Source organism: Melospiza melodia, chromosome 4 (genome assembly GCF_035770615.1).
Source record: "Melospiza melodia melodia isolate bMelMel2 chromosome 4, bMelMel2.pri, whole genome shotgun sequence".
Taxonomy (NCBI): Eukaryota; Metazoa; Chordata; class Aves; order Passeriformes; family Passerellidae; genus Melospiza; species Melospiza melodia.
In genome coordinates this window covers 93,041,946-93,063,017 of record NC_086197.1, presented here as the reverse complement: position 1 = coordinate 93,063,017, position 21,072 = coordinate 93,041,946, and positions in this window count along the sequence as shown.

Below are 21,072 nucleotides of genomic sequence, written 5' to 3'. Positions count from 1 at the left end.
CCTTAGTTTCTAAAAATACATTTACCAGCAGTTTTTTTTGTGGTCAGAAAATCAAATCTAATACAACTTCATACTATCAAGGAAATTCATGCAATTTTATAGTATAAAGACTAAGTGATTCAACATTTAAGGAATGAGATTTTCTTTATATAGACTTGTTTGGATTCTCTAGCTTTTTTTTTTTTTTTCCAAAGAAAACAGTGCACTGGAACTTTTTGGCCAACAGAATCTAGAGATTTCTTAGATTGTGTGTACAAACTAACTTCCCCTCCTACTAAAAACCTCCTACGCATGAACATGAGGTTGTGATCAACATCATAGATAGGATAGGATTTCTGCACTAATCTTGATTCTGTTTGCCCACATTTCACTTCAGACTTGAAGCTTATGGGGATCTCACCTTAGGAGCATCTAATTTGGTCAGAATTGTGTTAGAAAGGGCATAGATCATACAGACAGACTAAAAACTTTCAGTTTGGTGTTGTGTCAACAGAAGCTCTTGCAAGGGAGCCCCCAGCATCCCGGACTGTGCAACTGTGCTACAACAGAGACATGAAAGCCATTCAGAGCTTTGTAGAACCAGATCTCCTGTTCCTAATTCTCTCCCTTTCTCACAGGGTTTTGAGAGAAGTTCCCATGTCTTACAGCATGTTTGCCACTTTATGGGCAGTGAACTGTGGCTGCACTTTTATTTCAGTTCACGTGAGCGGCACATAGCTGCTGGCTAAATTTGTCTCCATGTGTTGTCACAATCTCATCACCCCTCATTCCTTTCTGTTTCATGTATCACCTCAGCCCTCTGCTGTGAATTTGTCCTATCTTAGAGCGACTCTGCAAAAAGTGATTATCCCTCACCAGTGCACTTGCACTGGATTGCTTCAAAACTGTCATGCAGCCAAGACCATGTCACCTCCAAATGCCACTGGATTTTCCCTTCTCTGCTAATCCAGCAGCCCCCATTTGAGGACACATTTTAATGAAAACCAGGTATGTTTTAGCGAAGCCCAAAATATTGTTCTGTCCCTGAGAACAGTCACATTGAATTCTGCATCTTGCAGTGTGCTGTGGGTCGGGGTGGTTTGGTTAATCACAACTCAGCCTCATTGGGGTGTTCACAGCTCCAACCAGGATTTCCTACTCCAGAGCCCAAACTTCTGGTACCAGAACTGACAGCAAATCTCCAAATTCCCTCCCTTTGCTGTGCGACCAGCAGTCACCTTTTCAAGTAGGATAACACTAAATATATTGTGACATGAGGAAAAAGTGAGTACTGTTAAATTTTACAGAGGCTCAGAGAACATGCTGTCTATGCCTTTCTTTTATCTCAGTTCAGAAGAAATGAACCTAGCCAGGAGAATCTAAAATAAATATTTATTAATATTTAACTAAGCTGATCAAGAATAGTGGATCTGGTAAGACATAAGGTGCACATCTCATATTGCCTGTTTTTATTACACAATCCTTATTACTTTATCATATAAATGGCAAAGATAAATGGAAAATCTAAAGATATATGTAAATTTAAAATATATTTTGATTATATAAAATAAAAATAAACACACTAAAGCTGTATATAAATGTAAAATATATTTTTATTACATAAATATAAGATACAATCTAAGTAAAATAATAAAAATCTAAGTAAAATAATAAAAAACTAATTGGAATATACAACTGAGACCATTTATAAAGAAAAAAGCTATTTACATTGTACTATTGAATATTTTCTGAAAATCTCATTGGTTGCGTATTTGCCATGTAGGGAATGTGAATTCTGGTTTATGTTAATCAAGAACCAAAAAGAAAGATAACTGTTTATTATTCTTGGTCAATAACTGCACATGTTGCAGGGAAGTCTGAGATTTTTTTGACAGGCTACTATAAAAAAATATGTGCGCACAACTTTTGGTCAAAATAATGTATTTAGAAGTACTTATAATACATTTTTCATTATTGAAGTGAATGATTAAATATATATAGAATTCAATTTTATATATATAATTCAACTATCTATATAGTAAAATTCTGAAAAATTTCATATGGCAAAAATGAGCACAAAGTGCTGCCAGAAAATGTCAGGCTGAGAGCAGGATAACAACAAGATGAGCAGCCTGGAGCTGTTCACCTACATGATAACACACTGGAGAGCTTTTCATTTTTTAGCATCAGCATTTTCCCAGTTCTCTGCTACAGCAGAAAATTATCAGCTGCTCTAACAGGTCCTTTAAATTATTAATCCAGCGTGCTGTTTTCTTTGCAGAGTGACACAGTTAGAGTACGCAAAGGTTTGATTTTAGATATCTTGTTTGCCAGATTGGAACATGGCCAGAAAGATCCCTTTGCTTTTAGGAGGGCAGAGAGATTATATTCTGCTACATACACTGAAATACTCTAAACCAAAGTTGAAGTGAATTATTTAATATCAGATATGTGAGGGTAAAGAACTCAATTTTCAGTTCCCCAAGCATGGTGAATTTCCTTCTGCCATTGATGAAGGCTTTTCACAGATCCAGATATATGCCCATGGATTTTTCAGTGGCCGTGGTGGGTCACTGCACTGAGCACTGTTTGCAGAGAACTGCGGGGATGCAACATGGGTTTACTGCTGAGTCAGACATTTTGAAATGTGTAACACAGCAATTGCACAAGTAGCCCTTATTCTAAAATTAGTATTTTTTACAGGAACGCTGACTGAAATTCTCAAAAAAATGGAACTGTGGTTATTATTTTCAAGCAAACATGAGCGGTGACTGCTGTGGCCTTTAAAGCAGCAGGCTGTCTGTGAAGGGCTTAGTGGAAACAGGTTTTACTAAATCTCTAGCTGTGCCTCTGGGAGTGGCACAGAACTGCCAGTGACCAGCTGCATTTTGTGCAGCGCTGCTGAGAACAGCGTGTCAATATTTGTATAAACAGTTTGTCCTTGTTGTTTTACTGAGGGGAAAAAAAAAATGTGCATTTTCCAACTGTGTCTAAATTTGAGCCTTCCTGCATCTTGAAGAGCAATCACATTTTTGAGTTAAGTAAGCAGGAAGTGGCTTCTAATCACTGAGCAATCAGGGGAAGGACCTGTGCTCTAGTAATGTCCCTGAGGTTTGCTGAGCCATAGCTGTGGGAAATGCAGGAACACCAGGGTAACTGCTCCTCTGAAGCACTACCTGTGATAGCAAGAATTAACTACAAAGAACTTAAACCCCCCTATATCCACCTACAGTGAAATAAATTTCTCAAATTCCTTGTTGCATTTATTTGCAGAGAATGAGGGAGAAAATGGAAACAGACGAATGTTTTGTGCCTGTGTTCATTACATATACATGAGCATGTCAAGGATAATTAAATTCCTTCTGCTACTCCTGCTGCTCCATCGTGGAAGCATCCCCACTGATATTCTTGTTCCTTAACAATTACAGGCACAGAAGGATATTCCACACTGATACAGAGCAGATTTGGAAGAAATTCCCTGGAGTGAGTAGAATAATAAAGTGTAGCAGGCTCCCGTTTTTTTTTTTTTTTTTTTAGAATATGTTTTCCTTTTGTATCTTTTCTGACTTTGCTTTCCCGGCTTGGATTTTTTGTTTTCATCACAGGAATTCTTCTTTTCAAATTTTTCAATTTTTTTTGTTTTCTTTAATAGGACTGCTTTCAGAGGTTACAATGAAATGGCAAAGCCTAAGAACAACAGTAGCCTCTGTCTCAGTCTTGAGGAAGCATCCAAAAAACCCATAACAATAATATATCCCCTTCCCCAGGCTTTGTGCCCCCCTGGAAAAGTTCCACATTCCCCCCTTCTAAGGAGAAAACCAAATCTTTCGATGTCTTTTTGACCCATTTGGTTTGGGTCTTTATTAGGGAAATTGTTCAAGTGACAAAAAATCAGTGAGGAGAGAGAAGCTGCTGGTTGTGCTGGACAGAGGAGCAAAAGGCTGAGTCAGAGGGAGTGGAAGGAGGCATGACCACACGCATCTCGCCACATTTACAGAGGGCAGCAGCTCCACTAAGCAGCATTCTGCAAACTGGAAGGTCGACATCCCATACAGTACCAGCAAACCAAAACTGGGAAGTCCCTTTACAGCTGGAAATGTGTTTGGGGGTTTGGTGTTTTGAAGTGGATTTTTGGGGGCTTGCTTTCTTTTCTCACCAAATCATAGCATCTACACTGGTGATGCAATGCAGCAGAAGAAAAATTCCCAGGCACAGTAATGAAAAGTCATTCAAGGTAAATTAGTAACTTAAGGGGGTAAAAAAGTAAAACCTTACACTCTCCAATATCTGTTACTCCTAAAGAAGATTTCAAAACTTCGGTCCAGTGAGAATTAAAAGACTAAATACAGGAATTGTTGCCTGAAACATGAAAGGTAAAATGTACCTAAACAATCTATTCAAAAGAAGAGAGTTGAACAAGACTGTCAATAGTTACAACGTCATCTAAGTCACAGAATTATTTAGAGGACAGGCACAAATATACATTTTTCATTCAAAAAAGCATATTGATAAGAAATTAAATTCTCACAGAAAGTATCTATGTTTTCCAGGACCTTCACACTACTTCACTGGTTTTCATGGTACAAATCTATGCAAATAAATCAGAAGCAAGCTGATACTATGTATTAGCCTGTATTAATTTAAATCCAGTTTCTATACAATTAGAACATTAAAGCTTGCTAGAAAAGATACATATACATCATTTAAACAGAGTTCATTAATTTATTTTGTCACTTTTATGGTGTTTTTAGTAACATAATGCAGCAGTTCCTCAAAATAAAAACACCAGGGCAACTGTGTTTTTCTAAAAGCTGTGTGGCTTCTCTCAAAAATACTTAAAGACCTGCTTAGGTGAAGCAGTAGTATGAAAAATTAAGACAATTAGCATTTCAAATTATGACTTTCACAAAGTATCTCAGGAAGTACATAATAATATTCACTATGTTAACTAGAAAATACTAATAAAAGGGAATAGCCAGAGATGCTGGTTAGTCTATTAAAATAAATTCCTCCAATACATTCCTCTTTAGAGAGAAATCTCTAACAGTTGAGCATTACCGGCAAAAAAGTTTTATAAGAAACATTCGCTGATAAAGAGAATCACCACCGAGGCAGCAGATGGAAGTCCTTGACATTGTTTACAACCTCCAAGAATCAAGGTCAGTATGTAAAGTGATTTCAGTAGTTATAAAGACTTTTAAGCATTTCTGAAAGCATGGGTGGATGCCAGCCTTGAAAGAATGGCTATGGGCACCAGCCACGTCCCTGACACTGGCCATGACTACATTACTCAGACTTGCTAAAATCCAATTACGTTTTAAAAGAGTGGGGTGGAAGTGTATGTATCCTGACTGAAAAATATGCAGTGGTGTTTTATTTCAGTGACAGAATGAACCATCAGCACAGGCATAAATTAGTCTATAAAATAGGGCCCTTCTGACCATTCCTGGGTACCAGCTTCTGCAGTCAGAAGCACGTGCCTGTGCTCAAGGGCAAACACCAATAAACTTTTTATCTTATCTCTGTTAATCCTTACACCCCTTTCTTCTAACATAAACAAATCTCAGGTACTCAGGTACTGGACTTTAAGGCCCAATAAGACAAAAAGAGTAAAAAGTAAAAAAAATATGGAGAAAAATGGAGAAAAAAATGAAAACAATATAATTTGCACAGCCGAGAAAGGAGAAGGTGTCTTGACATTTTGGGGGCCAGTTGCTAAAAAGAGGTGCAGCAGGAACAAGTTCTAGGCAGTAGAACAAATTCACAGCACAAAATGTTCCAAACGGAACAACACAATGATTTGCTGTTTTTATAGAAACACCTGATGAGTTTCCCAAAAGGAAACTCTCAACAGATAGGACTAATACCAGTAAACCTCGACATAAAAAAGGCTAAATCAGCTCAAATGGAGACTTGTCTTGCCAGACATATATTGTACTTGAGATAAATCAATGATAGCTTGAGAGGCTGCCCACAGCCATTTCTGTCAATGTTGTTCTGAAAAACCAGATTGTCTTGTTCTTCTAACAGGCAGAGTCAGAAATCACACTTCAGCTGTACAGGATATTAGCTTGCTCCTCTTGATTATTGATTTGCCCATGGGAAATGTGGGCATCTGCTTAGAAAAGCAGACAGAGAAACAAAAACCCCAAACATCTGTACTTCTCCCCTGCCATGGTCTCTGATAACTGCAGCTTTACAAAGGTGCTTTGTCTCTCTCTGGTGAGTGGGCTGGTGTGTGGTGCTGGGCAGAGGGGGAAGAGCAGCTCCCCCCAGCACCAGGCATCAGACACCATCCTTTATTTCCCTGTTTGCTGGGATTGAGCAGCAGCAGCAGCAAGCCCAGCGTGACACATTTTCCCACCACCTTCCTCTTCCCTCCTTGCAGGGCAAGCTGCTCAGCCCCAGCCAGCCTCTCCTCCTGGTCCATTTCTTGAAGGAGCAAAATTCAGTATTAGTTGCAAGGCTTGCTCTGTCTTTGGTGCAAATATTCAAGGGAGGAATTGCTGTGCCAGGTAAGGCTAGAATCTAGGAAGACATTAGGAGAACACACGAAGGAAAAATGTGACTCCAGAACACATAAAGATTAATCCTGTGGTTCCATTTCATTTCCTATGAAATCCTTTATAGAACATACAGAAGGGAATATGCAGCACAGCATGAGATGAGGATAGTGTAATCTTATTTTCTCTGAAATGTCCCCTAGAAGATTGCATTACATTTACCTGTCTAAGGGTGGCTTCTGACTTTTCATTTAATTTCAGGTTTCTATTAGAGGACATAACTCTTTTCTTCTTTGGGAGGCTACTACACCCTAACATAAAACTTTGTTTATAAATGTATTTATTACAGAAGATTTTTGTATGTCTGTTTCAGTACTTTTCCAAATTAGTGAAAAAAATTGGCTTGGGGATTTCTCTAGTTCCTTCCCAGCCTGCATACAGAATTTGCTTTCCCATCTCTTTCTATCTTTTTATGTGATTTTACTTTAACAGTATTTTTATTTTAGAGCTTCAGTCATATATGTTATAAAGTCCAGTAAAATTCTGATTTCAGCTTTAAAAAGTGCTAACAAACAACTTTTTGGGTTTTGCTTCAAATCTCACATCTAAGGCAAAAAACAAACCCTAAGAGGCAAAATGGGGAAAAAAAAGAGGGTTTGTAGGAGAAAGGGGGAGAGATAAACTTGATCAGTTTAGGGATGGGGACAATAATGGTGGGCTGTGGCTTGAGGTGTGGTTGTATATTCACGTCATATTTTTCAAACATAAACCCTGGAAGTCCTTAAGAGCACCTGAATGGTGTATCCTGAATTTAGCCACCTTTGTCCTCACCATTGTCCCTGGCTGGGAGGGTCCCACACTGGGAACATCTGAACAAACCATTAGGGAGGATGTGGAGAAACAGAATGATGATAGAATCCCAAATTCTGCTGCTGCTGCATTGGAGCTCTCTAGTGGAATACACTCTGCAGAGCTGGCTTCTCCTATTTTGGCTGCCTAACAAACCACATCAAAATATTGGACTTCTGAGGTCCTGTGAAGTGGTGTACAAAAAAAAGAAGTTGACATTTCCTAGCATTCTTTTCTCAATACCTAGTATGAATTTATTCTGAACTCCATGAATTCCTCAACAGCATCATCTGGCAGAGGAGTAATTCTTCTGTGTTTGAAGGTAGGGTTTCTATACTGCCAGCACATAATGTAATTTGGCTTACATTTTTAGAATTTTCTCTGTCTGAACACAGATAAACATCAAAACCACAGGGGTCAGGCTGAGCTTGATTCTCTGTTAACCACATATTTTTGCTGCTTACTTGAATGTTCAAATCATTTGAATGGGTATGAGTAAGGGTCCAGCAGGGGTGGGATGGGACTGCTGTGATTTGGGTAACTGAGACAAACAGGAGGTGGCCAGTACTCTCTGTTACCCATCCATGGACACTGTAATCTAAAACTCTTATCTTTCCTTGTGCTTCTTCTTCTTCTTAAGGGAAACTCACATAAATGGGGCTGCTGAGGGAGTCACAGCCTGCAGAGGGTGGACTGACTCATTCTCTACCTTATTTCCTTTTTGCACTGCTCTTCAGCTTCATGTTATCTGGATGCTCATAAGCACCAGGTCCCCCATTTCAGAGCCAGTATCAGTGCAGGGCTTCAGGAAGCCTCTGTCCTGTCCTGCCTTATCTTTGGATCCCTCCATTTCCTGGTGTAACACCATGAAATTAAGGGACAGAAGCTGAGGAGAATATATAGAAAAGGAAACAATGCACACAACATTAGAACAAAGCAGTGTGAGTATTTCTACTGCATCCAAGCAGTGAAGGAACCATACAGCGAAAGGTTCTGGTTGGTGGGAGCAGCATGTGAGGCTGAATGGAAAAGATGTACTGAGATATAATCTATAAACACTGCCAGTAGAATTACTGAAAGCTTTTCTAGAAGGAAGGCATGCATTTATGCTTATAAATCTCTTGCTGATAAGTTAGTTGTCATCAGTGTAAGGAACCAGCTTCTACATTCCCTGAGTTATAGGGGCCCTGGCATGCATCACTAACCATGCTTTTATTCCTGGTGTTACCTATATAGCACTTAAAGTGGGTGTTGGGCCTTTTGCTGTGCAGAGCTGAGCAGCAATGCAGCACAAGCCAGTCCATAACTGCAAAATTTAGTTTTGAACTATTATTATAATTTCTGACTGGATAGCACAAGACAGGATTTCCCTGAAATCTTGTTTGAACAGCTCCACTCTTGCAAAACTCCCTCTGCAGGATCTTTGTAATTATCAATCAGTGAAACAATAAGAGATGGAGGGGAAGGAAGATCACAAACAACCAAAATGAGCACATCTCCCTAAATATGAGGAGGTTTCAGCCCAAGACTTGTGTTTTCTGTCACCATCTAAAAATGTTCTAGTTTTTAATTAATGCTCAACAAAAGAAGGAAACAGGTAATAGTTAAAGTAGCTCAAACTAGTTAAACTATTTCCTTACCTTAATAGCTGTTTTCAGGTCTTGAATACATCCTTTAAAAAACAAAATATTCTAGGAATTTCTGAAGTAGAGATCCATTCATATCTCCTAAAGTAATAAGGCTCACACAAATTTATGTGCTCCTATTGTGAAAAACACACAGGATAAATTTCAGATCACCTTCTCTGGTGCCAGTGAGAAACCTGAAGAACAATTGAGAATCTTGGAATGAATTAAGAGAATCCCAGCATTCACTGTCCAGCATGATATAACCCTGAATGTGGTCAGATTCAGATTTATCTTTTATGCCATAAAGCCCTTCAGATAATCTTGATCAGAGCAGCCATGGATATTTCCCCCTAACTCTCATCCTCAATCAGTCTTTGAAAGGCAAGTTTAACTCTCTAAAAAGAGGGGAGAACATCCTTATTCTGGTTTTACCAGTTGTCAGGTTTTTATCTATTATTTTCTTTTTTTTTTTTAATACTGTTTGCCTTACTCTGGACTCCCCTTTGAGTCCTGGAATTCTGTCAAAAGCAATGAATGGCCATGTATTTGGAGGCTGTAGAAAACAATTCTCAGCCTAAACAAAGTTTCTTAAATCCTGGTAATTTTCTTTAAAGTAAGTAAAGAGTATGTTATAATCTGGACTACATTAAGGCATATGGTACAATATTTCAGAGTACCATTCAGGAAGGAAAGAGAAACAATCATGAGGATTGTTGTAGATAGCCAAAAATGACTATTTGAGGAAGAAGAAGTCACTGAGCTAGCTAAATTTTGTAAAGGCACACTAGGATTCAAGTGAATGAGAAGAAAAATGAAATGTAATAATACAAGGGGCTTCAAAAGTTACATGCTGTCTCTCTGCAGTAAATGTGCTGGCTTTAGTTTCCCATAATGGTGTCTGATACGTGACTATTATGTTTATGATTTCCATAGCCTTCCTATATAACATCTTACACTGCTAAACTACCACTACATTTATAAGTTTTTAATAAGATCTAATATAAACCTCCTCTGTCTTAAATTATGACCTTTCTTTTTTTTCTTGACCTGATAATTTGATTTCCATTCCCCTCAAAATGCATGTTTGGTATTTTTCAGCTATTATGAGCACTTTCACATTTCATTTCCTTGTTAGTTTAACTTCCAAACTCTATAAATCAGGGGTTTTTTTAATTTTCACTATGACTATTATTTGCATTTTTTTCTAATGCCTATTGCAACTTGTCTTGGGTTTGTTACTTGAACACAATAACCTCCTTGAATATTCTTTATCAATTAACAATGGAAAAATAAATCTAAGCTGTCAAAATTATTACAAATTAAAAAAATTTATGGTCATACTTTCAGATTACAAATATTACACTAGATAAATACTTTCAAAATAATCTATGCATTTCTTGCAAAAAATAGCTCATAACAAAGGTCAGTTGCCCATTACATTCAGCTGATGTTTATTTACAAAGTGATAATGTGAATGTACACAAAATTTTCATCTAGAATGCACCTGACATTTCAATGAAAAAGTGTGTAACAAGGAGAAAAGACTTTGGCCTCCATTATGAGCTTCTGCACTTAAGTCTAAGAGGCTTCTCTAAGAATATGATGAAACTGAGCACCTTTGAATCTCTTCTTGTATTTCAGCCATGTAATGTTATTTGTGGGAAGAACTCTCCTTGATGGTGCTGACTTGGATATTATCAGCTACAATTCCTTTCAGGTATGCCTGTTATGACAGATCTGTGGCTCTAAGACAGTCATCATATTCAGAAGATGTCCGTATATCCATACAGACTATACATATTCTTGCAGAATATACAGACTATATTTCTTCTTGCCCTTAGTATATATGAAGAAATGAGGCTTTCAGGGTTTTCCTCTTCCTAAAGCCTTGTCTCCTTTTTTCCCCATGTGATTTCCATGTATACCCACACAGACTCAAAGCAATTCAGAACTCAGCCAGTAGTAAAACAGAGGTTTTTCTATAGTGGATCATAATTCAGTGTAGTCAGATACACAGTAACCATTTTTTTTTCCTTGTGCAGTTCATTTATATTCCTTTTTCTGCTAGAGAAAGCTGTTCTATTTATTTCTGTTGATCTGGCTTTTTGTGTTTGGGTTTGCTCTGCTTCTTTTTCATTCTAAAAGATGTGAGTTCTAACAAATGTTTATTATTTTGACTGCAAGATAAAGAAGCAGGTAGAATTTACCCCAGAGATGGATTCCATTCCATTCCTGGTTACAAATTAGATATAACATCTGATATAAAACTGTCCTTGTAAAAGTGACATCTAGATGAATGGTTACAATTACGAATGGTTACACAATTAATCTGGTAATGGGAAATTAAATGTGTTCTCTTGCATGAAGAATAGGGGAAAAATCCCAACGACCCTACACACAAAGAATCTGTTGTAAACCCAAAGATGAATGGATGAATGTGGCTGTCAACACAGGGACATTCCCTGTCTCCCATTGCCCTTGATCACCATTTCAGTTTGTGTTTATAGATCAACCACTGGACTACTTTAACAAAATAGCTGATTTTATCAATAAAATTTACTACATCTTTTCATTTCTATGACATGTTTCCAACATGTTTCTATTACATTACAACATGCTGGAAATTATCCCTGGCTTTGGCCATCGTACAACTTTTTTCTCAATTTTCCAAACTCTTCTTTTGGAGCACTCATGGATTTCCCACGGACCTTTTGCCCAGCAGGTCTTGGGGTTTATCAGGAGGTCTCTGGTGTGGCTGCCACCAATCCCTGCAGGCAGCCCCCCGTAACCTCTGCAGGCAGCAGAAATGAGTCAGATGTGTTCATGCTGAATTGAGCTCTGGAAAAGCCCCTCATCAAGGTCCTTACTCAGAGTTTTCCTAAAATGGGAAGTTGGCCTTCGTCTCTTGGAGTCCTTCTGGACATTGCTGACACTGTCAGTTGTCCAGCAACTTTGAGAAAATCAGTTTATCCACAGCTTCTGCACCAGCTCCTTGCATGGGAGAAGGACACTCTTAGGATTCTCCCTGGAGAGCTGCTGAATTTGGAACAGTGAAAAAAACCCAAGAGGATTCTGAGGCAACAGATTTTCTTCTGGTGAGAAACATGCTCAGAAGAACTTTTGTGACAATATAAGTGAGACAAAAACACTTCAGTATTCTTGCTGAAGGTTTTTGGCAGAAAAAGATGAGACCTATGACCTCTGCACTGCACACTTCAAGCATGAAAGAAAACTGAACTGTGGAAGTGTCTATTATTTTTTATTGCCTATAAAAATGACTGAAGGTGACTTGTCCAGATGTAGGCTTGTACACTGTAGGCATCTGCTGACAGTTGCAACTCATGTCAAAATATACATTTCAAGATTGTAGCAGCAGTGACAGAAAAAAAGTTTTATAAACTATTCATTATTTAAAGTAAATGTAAATAAAAAGTATACATAATATAAAAATGAATAATAAATTATTACATATACACAAAACCTGCAAAACCTCTCAGTTTTATCAGTAAGTTACAGACTTGACACGGATGTTGGTATGTTAGTCCCTGGCCTACTGTATAAGCACACAACAGTATGTTTTGGATAAAGGGGTAGGGTGAAAGGCAAGAGAGAAAGGAAGGATGAATTAAAGAAAGAAAGAGAAGGAGAGAGAGAGAGAGAAAACTTACATTCTGTTATTGAAAAATTTATGTCAATACACAATTAATGTGTGCATTTGCCGTGTAAGGGGTTTGAATTCTATTTAATTTTCACCGAGAACCAAAATGATAATTGATTTATTATTGTTTCTCAATAAGTACATGCGGTAGAGAATTATGAGATGTGTTTGACAGGATACTGTGTGTGCAATATTTTTGTTCAAAATCATGTATTTAGAAATATTTATAACATATTTTTCATTATTGAAGTGAATGAGCAAACATATCTAGAATTCAAATTTATATACACCTTTTCTGGGTTGATTCATGGTCTATATGACACACATATAAACTCCCACAGTGCAGTTTGAGGCCATTTTCTCTTGTTCTGACACTTTTTACCTGGGAGAAGAGACTGAGCTCCTGTTTACAACTTCCTTTCAGGCAGTTGCAGAGAGTGATCATGTCCCTCCTGAGCATCCTTTTCTCCAGAATAATCACCCCAGCTCCATCCGCTGCTCCTCAGTAGATTTGTGCCCCAGACCCTTCCCCAGCTCCCTTGCCCTTTTTTGGCAAGGCAATTTCCCAATTTACCCTCACTGTGTAAGAACATATTTCCCAAGACAATGATACAGGGAGGATGCTGATCAGAGCCTTGAGCAAAAAATGCTGCTTCAGGATACAGACTGCAGACAGGCCAATCCCACAGATTAGCAGGCAGCAAATCATTGCCTGTTCTCTTCTGAACTCAGGACTTTCCAGCTGTTAGCCTTGAGGATTCTCCACATGACAGAGAAGAATAATAAACTGGTGGGGGAAACAGGAAAATAGCCTGCTCTGCTTTTTGCTTGGTAGTACTTAGAGTTTCAGCAGGAGTGGAAAGGAGCTGCCAGATGCCCACAGAACACTGAAGGAGCACTTTTCTGGATAGATTTTTGTGTTTCTGACTCACACAAATATAGCCTTACACACACATGGATTGGGATAGATGGTACTGTAAAATAAAGAGGATGCTGCAGCCTGAAGCACATGAACACATCACAGAAGTTCCTGAACATATCACAGAAGTTCCTGAACATATCACAGAAGTTCCATGTCAGCTCCAGAACGTGTGACTCACACCTATAGGAACTGAGAACAATTATCACAGTCCAGCTCAAGTCTATTAATAAACTGCCACTCTTCAAACCAATCTGCAAGGCAAGCAATCTGCCTTTAGCTGTGCCAGTTTTGTCTGGCCAAGTGTATGAACTGTTCAGGGAATGCCAAATTCCTTATTGGGGCTGTCCTAAGACATACAAGCACAGAGAATCCAGTTCCAGGAAAATTGCCAGGCACTCTTACTTTTACTAATACAGCTGATGCCTATAAATTCAACATATAACTGAGGGAAGGGGAGATATACTGAGTAAGCAGACATGTTTTTTTCTGTCACATGCCACCAGATAATCCATGAGAGCAGGTCATGTCAAGGTTCAGACGCTGCTGAACCTTACATGTCTGTAATGAATGGTTTAACTGCAAATTGGGAATGTGAACAGAGTATGGGATTGAATTCATACATATGAGCAATTTGATCACGAACACAGGAGTCCAGCCCTGTGGCATCTGTGCTTCAGAGAGATTTAAAAACTGAGCAGGTACAAATGAAATGTAAGACCCAAGCAGAGCAGCATCCTGAAGCACGAGCCCTGCTAAGCCAGCAGGACTGTGTCAGGTCTGTGGGCTGGAATCACACAGGGCAGTGCCTGGCATCCCACCAGCAACTCAAGCCAGAGGTGACTTTCCATCAGGGTGGCTCTGGAGCAGCAGAGGGCACGCAGACAAACAGCCTGACAGGGCTGCGTGGGATATCAGTAACACAGCTTGCCAGCTGCACATTAAAATAAGAGGCAGGCACTGCAGTGACTTCTGAGAAATGTCACCCTGCATCCCATGAAAGTGCTGCCACAACAGATTTAGTATTAAATACAAAAACACAACATCCATTGCCAGAATAAACAAAACGTTTCAGACATTGAACAGTACAGCACAGGGTAACTCAGGTTATCCTATGGAGCGTCTTAAACCTTGCAGAATGTCTAATGAGAAAATTACTCAAAAAAGCAAATATGAAAACAGACATTGTACAAAGAACTGGCAGATTCTGCTCCACATTTCAGTTAAAGAAGATTCAGATTAAGCTAATTTTGAGACATGAAAGATGTTAGAAAGAGAAGAAATTAAAGAGACATTTTCACAAAGCATCCGTAGCTGCCAAGAAAAAAAGATCTCAAAAGACTGAAAAGTAAGTCTACTTAAATTTGTAACTTTGAGAATAAAACAGGAGGGATATTTAATTCTGGAAAAGATTGCCTGGTTTTGAGAAGCAAAAATCTTCATCCCTGAAGGCATAGACTAATGTGCTGTCTGAAGGTATGGTGGTATTCCCCATTTCAGCATGTCATTTTATAATCACCCAATTACATTTCTTTTTACCCTTTGTTGAAGGCACAGACCCACTCCTGTCAGTGATTTCTTAAGGAACAACACTTAGACACTGCTGGCATTCATGAAATGTCTGTCTAGTCCTGTAGGCTCTTCCCTTTCCTTTGTACCTAAGTCCTGACCTCAATTCTTATAACAGCTGAGGTTTCGGAGTTTTACATTTTCCCCATCAACTTATTGAATGTGGGTGGAGTTCTTAACATACTTGCTTAGGATCTCCCTTCCCAAATACCCAGGGAGCCTGATCTGTGCTCAGTCCATTCAGGAGAGTGATAAAAACATTTTGTTTTTGTTTTTCCTTCCCTATCTAAGAATGGAACATTTTGGGGTGGAGGTCAGCCTAGCTCAGGAAGGCTTTTAAAGAGCTCAACTGTTTAAAATTTCTGTAAGGGGAGTGGGAGCTGAAAAGAATGAGATAATTTCCCTTTTCTTTGGAATTCTTCCCAGGACAATTTTTGTTCCTAGGGAAAGTGTCAGCTAGAGTTGTGTTAATTAGTACACTGCTTCATAATTAGAATGGAAGAATACTAAAAACATCATTAATAATTAAAATTCCTGAAGAGTTAAAATTCCCAGTATTACCTCGATAGCCTGTATGGTTTGGGATGAAGTTTGTCATGTGCTGCAGGATACCATCAAGACAGAAAGCATTTTAGGTCTTTAACTAAAGACCTTTAAAAGTTAGGGAGATCTGACTATGGAGAAAGACAATGTATAGGACTAAATCAGAGGCTGAAATGGTTACAAACCACAAAGATAATAAGAGACAACTTTGCTTCTCTGAAAAAATTACTTTCAGAAGTTACCCTGAGCAAGATAGAAGAGTTTTTCCAGAATTATTTCGACATTATGGATTCCTAGGAAATCTCTCTCTTTTGCCTTACCACATTTAGGAGTCATGCTCCACCCTGTTAAATATTTAAGTTTAACATAGTGTTACAATGAAATGAATCTTTAAAAAATGTAACAATGTAAAAAATTTGTTTAAAAAAGTACTCTCTAAAAACTTATCAAAATAAGGATCTTATTTAGTTATTATGTCCTGGAGTGTGAATGAAAGAACAAATATAACGCATCAGATGTCAGCCAGCTCCCTTATGTATGTAATATAAGAATCCATGCAGAAAAAAAACAGATCTCTTCAGAGCATTAGTTCAGCACCAGAACAAGCTCTTCTGCATTAATTTCTATAGGCATTGTTGCAATATGGCAACATCTCTAATGGAAACTTTGTGGGGAATGCAGAATAGCTCAATTCAACTGATGTCCTGGAAGTGACTCCAAGCCCTGAAACTGCACACTTACATCCTTGTCAGCATCCAGAAATCAGATTTATCCAGCCACTACCCAGCTGTGTCAGGGCAGAGCTGCATGTATTCTGAGGAGGGCACCAAAATCACAAGTTTTCTTAGCTGCAAAAAGTCTGCCAGATTACAGAGATTTTAATCTGCTGGGAAAAAAATGTCTTTATTTTTCCCATAATTTGTGTTGCATGTTTGTTCAACACTAAGTGAAAAGGTTAAAATATTTGTTATTTAAAGGGTTCTACAAGTCAAATCAGAATTGTGTCTGCTTTTATTCTTCATTAATTTCTGGCTATCATGGAACAATGGGACTTGATGAGTAAATACATAGCTCTGGTGGGAATTGGAATTGTTCAGAGTGAGATGTTGGCAAAATATTTCCCCATTGTTTTAAGCTCTTTTTTTTTTTTTTTTATGTACTGTGTTGACTGTTCACCTTGTACTAGAAACTTAATCTTTTCTTCAGAGCTAGCAGGCATCCCCCATTTTCCCATTAAGATTCCCTTTTACTTTTTTTTCTTTTTTCTCCCCCTGCAAAGAACACCAGGTGCACCTCTTACAGGAGTCAGCAGGAGCGAGTCTTGGACAATCCAGTGGGAAACACATGAGTTCAAAGACCACAAACCATTTTATAATGCACTAACTCCTGACTGTTCTTTTGCATTTTCTTGTGTGAATCAGCAATAAGCTGCAAGAAAAATTAAACTTACCACAGCAGAGAGATCATTTGTTAATCTTTGTAGAAAGATCAGAGCCTGAAATATTTGCTGTTTTTATGTGAGAAGTCAAGGGACATTGCCAAGCTCAGTGCAGCTCTGTCGAACACATCCCAGGCACCCTCTAAGCACAGACTAGAACAGGAGTTTAGGAGTGTTGGTTCAAGAAGGAGTTTGGGCTTTTATAGCTTTGCACTGGATGTTGCTTTTTTTCTTTTTTTTTTTTTTTTTTTTTTGTTGCTCTGGTCAGCCAAATATATATATATATCAAGTTTCAGACTGTTGGAATGACCAGTTCTCAATCTGAGCACAGCAGCTCAGCCCCACATCTACTGTCAACAATTGGCATAGGTTTCCTGATACCACAGACAAGGTTTCAGCAAACTTGTCAGAACTCAGTGGGTCTTCCCTGACCAATACTCAGCCACTGATTCTCCCCTAGTGCTCAATAACCTTTTCTCACAATTACAGAAGGAAGGATAATGAAAGTACTGAAGCCAGAACAGCTCACATCTGCCATAGTGGGACTAAGATTTTCACAAAAATGGGAAAGCATTACTGTTCATGCCAAAAAAGTTTGACAGGATTTAAAACACAGGAACCCTTTCTTGTTTCTAAAGTATTTTCTTTGATCTGTAATATTGTTTCTATCCTTCCCTTTTTTCACCTCTGTAAAAATTAATGACCACATCATTCCTTTTACTTTTCTCACAGAACTAAATGGCTTTGCAAATATTACAGTATCATCACTGTACTAATATAGAGCTAAAATGGCTTTGCAAATATTACAGAACTAAATGGCTTTGCAAATATTACAGTACCATCACTGTACTAATATAGAGCTAAGGCCCAAATTTCCTTTTTCTTCTGATATTCAATAAAGAACTGAATGGCTTTGCAAATATTACAGTATCATCACTGTACTAACATAGAGCTAAAGGCCAAGATTTCCTTTTTTCTTCTGATATTTGGTAATGTTTCCTAGAGAGAAGATGACAAATTAGGGGGAGAAGGCATGAAATGACATAAAAATTAGGTTTCACTTAGATTTTCACGTTTATATTCTGTTTGGAAAAAGGAAACAGAAAGCTTCAGAAGAGACAGAGAATTTAGCAGGAATCTCTGCACATCAGTAATGACCAAAGTCTGGATGGGTTTGTCAGTGTTTCAGTGGGTGTTTTTCCCACTGAAATGTTGCCAGTGGATATCTCAGCGGCACGTTGCAAGGAATTCATTAGTCAGACAAAAGAGATGAATGGTTTCCTCTGATTGTAAAGGGCATTGTACTGAAGATTTTTCAAGATTCCTATATTTAGAAGTGTACTAAAGGATTTGCAGAAAAAGTTTCTAAATTTAGAGAAAACTATTCTTTCTAAAACTTCCTCCTTTTTTTATCCATCTCATTCTGCTAAATTTATCAGGGAAAAGGCAAAATATTCATTTTCGTGAAAAAGTGGAAAAGGTTACCAAATTCCAGTGTGAACAAATTGTAAATGCAAAGACCTAGAGAGAAAATAGACAAAACTTTAAAAGGTTTGGATTTCCTAAGCTATTCCTCTTTCTTTGACTGGGACATGTTTAGTACTTTCAGTAGAAACTGAAAATTAGAATGAAAACCTAAGAACTTGAGAATCCTATTACCAGGACAATCTATATTATTTGCCAAAAAAATCCCACACCATTGTAACTTTAATATGAAATAAAAATTTGCGACTGAAATCCGAAATGGCCCACCCATGAATTCTGAAGAGATCACTTGAAGCGGCCTCTCAGGCAGTCTGAGAGCCTGTACAGCTGCAGAATGCTTTGGTGAGCACTCTATATTATCAGCACCACCTAGAGTGAATCACCAGAAACAACTTCAGCCCCAAAACTAATATTCTTTACAAAGCATAACTTCATTTCAAAGCAGCACTTTCCAGAATCACCTTCAAAACCTTCCATTCAAATAAAGGTGGTTGAAACAATAGAAGAGAAATAAGGTGAAACCATAATTTTATTATTGCATCTAGAAGAGGTCAAGAAAAGATACCAAAAAGCATTTTAGAATCAAGTAAACTCTGTCTATTAGTTCTGGCTTAATCATCAGCAGAAATTTCCTCAATCAAAACATTGTTAGTGATGATGAAGAGGAAGAGGATGTCTAAAGCAAAACAGAATTCTGTTTACTCACTAAAGAAATAGAAACAGATTGTTATGGAGTCTTTTATTAATAAACTATTAAGAGTTTGAAGGTAGAACTGAGTAAATAAAATGAACAATGTAGACACTGCATGTTTATGAAATAGTTGTTTTTTATCTTTATTTGTGCACATTCTCTTTACAGTCTGCTTGATTTAGTCACCTACTTTTTTAAAGCAAATTTGTGTACAGAGTCATAATAACAGAGAATGTTAGGAAACTTCTATTATGGGATGCACATTGATTTTCCATTATTTCTCATCTAGGAAAAAAATTATGTAAATGAGGATTCATTTACACTCATCCAGTAAACTGAATGGTTTACCCTTATCCTCTTCCAGTTTCATACCACAAAAATAAAATGCAAAATTAATAGAGTTATGCTAGTAAATATGTAGAACAACTCAGTAGTGAACTGGGCCTGTAATTTGGAGATGATTTTCATCTCCATGATTTGTGATATCAGTTAAAGTTTAGTTCTGTGAGTTTTCAGAAATGTTTACTTTTCAACCGTCCTGTAATCCACAGGAACACTGTACTTGTCTACAGCTCTGATAAAAAGACACCTGGCGCTGATATCACACTTCCACAGTTACTTATTTTCATTTTTAAACAAATCAGTCGCTACTCTGACTGTGTAAAGACCTAATGGTGGCCTGTTTTAAACAATAAACAAATTAGTAATATAAGATTTACAAAGCAGAGAATTTTCTTGCATTGCATATATGCAAAAATTCAGCCATCAGCAGGCACAGATTGTTCACTTCAGGCAACTCAGTGCAAGGAGACTGAAAACCGCATGGGTTTTATATAACCAAAATACTTTATAAAGTGAATAAGTCTAGAATGAATTCTAGTCTTTCACACTCATGAGAATTATTTAATTTAAATCCTTCATCTGAAGATAAAGGGCAAAAAAGGTATATTTTATCTTTTAGTTTTGACAGTAATTCTACACTTTTTCACTGCCACACTATTACAGTAGATATATTTTCTCAATATACTGCTGACTCCACATGCCAAGTAATATTTCCATCATATCACATAAAACATTTCTATAATATTACTGCACTGTGAAGAAACTAACATGAAAATATTATATCTGTGAGGAGAATCTGACCAATGTCCTTTCTTCATGAGAAAAGGTGCAGTACTTTCAGCCAAAACTCATAACTACTAATAACATATTTTTATTAGCACTTATTAGCATAATTTATTAGTATTAACAATGGCAAAGACTCTGACATTACTCAAGAAATTACTCAAGGAACTTTTGCAAAAAAATATTAAAAAGATATTACAAATTACTGTAAGGTGTCTTTTACCCCTCCAAGAAAACAAATGGACTTGCCATAATATGAAAATGCAGCAAACGTTCCACATGCTAGTTAATAAATCAAAAATAATCAAAAATGTCCTTACTATGTAAATTTAAATTCTGTCATTTGAAAACCTAGGATACATATATTTAGAGCTATGACCACTGAGAAAGATGAAAAACAAAAAATTGTAAATGCTGGGTTTTATTGCTTCAGGGCATGCATACTGCTTCAGAAGCTGAAAACTACTCTGTAGTTACTTCCAATCCTGTTTCAAGACATTTTGCACATTTTTTGGAGTATGTCAAACAAAACCTCCCTGAACAAGAAGGGAGGTCCTTGGTTTGATTTTGAATGGATAACTTTAATTCTATGACATCATAACACTTCATTTTTGTGTTGCTATGCAAATGCTTGACTACAGCATCTCCAGGTCATGTGACAGGTGAAAAAGGAGCATTTGATTTG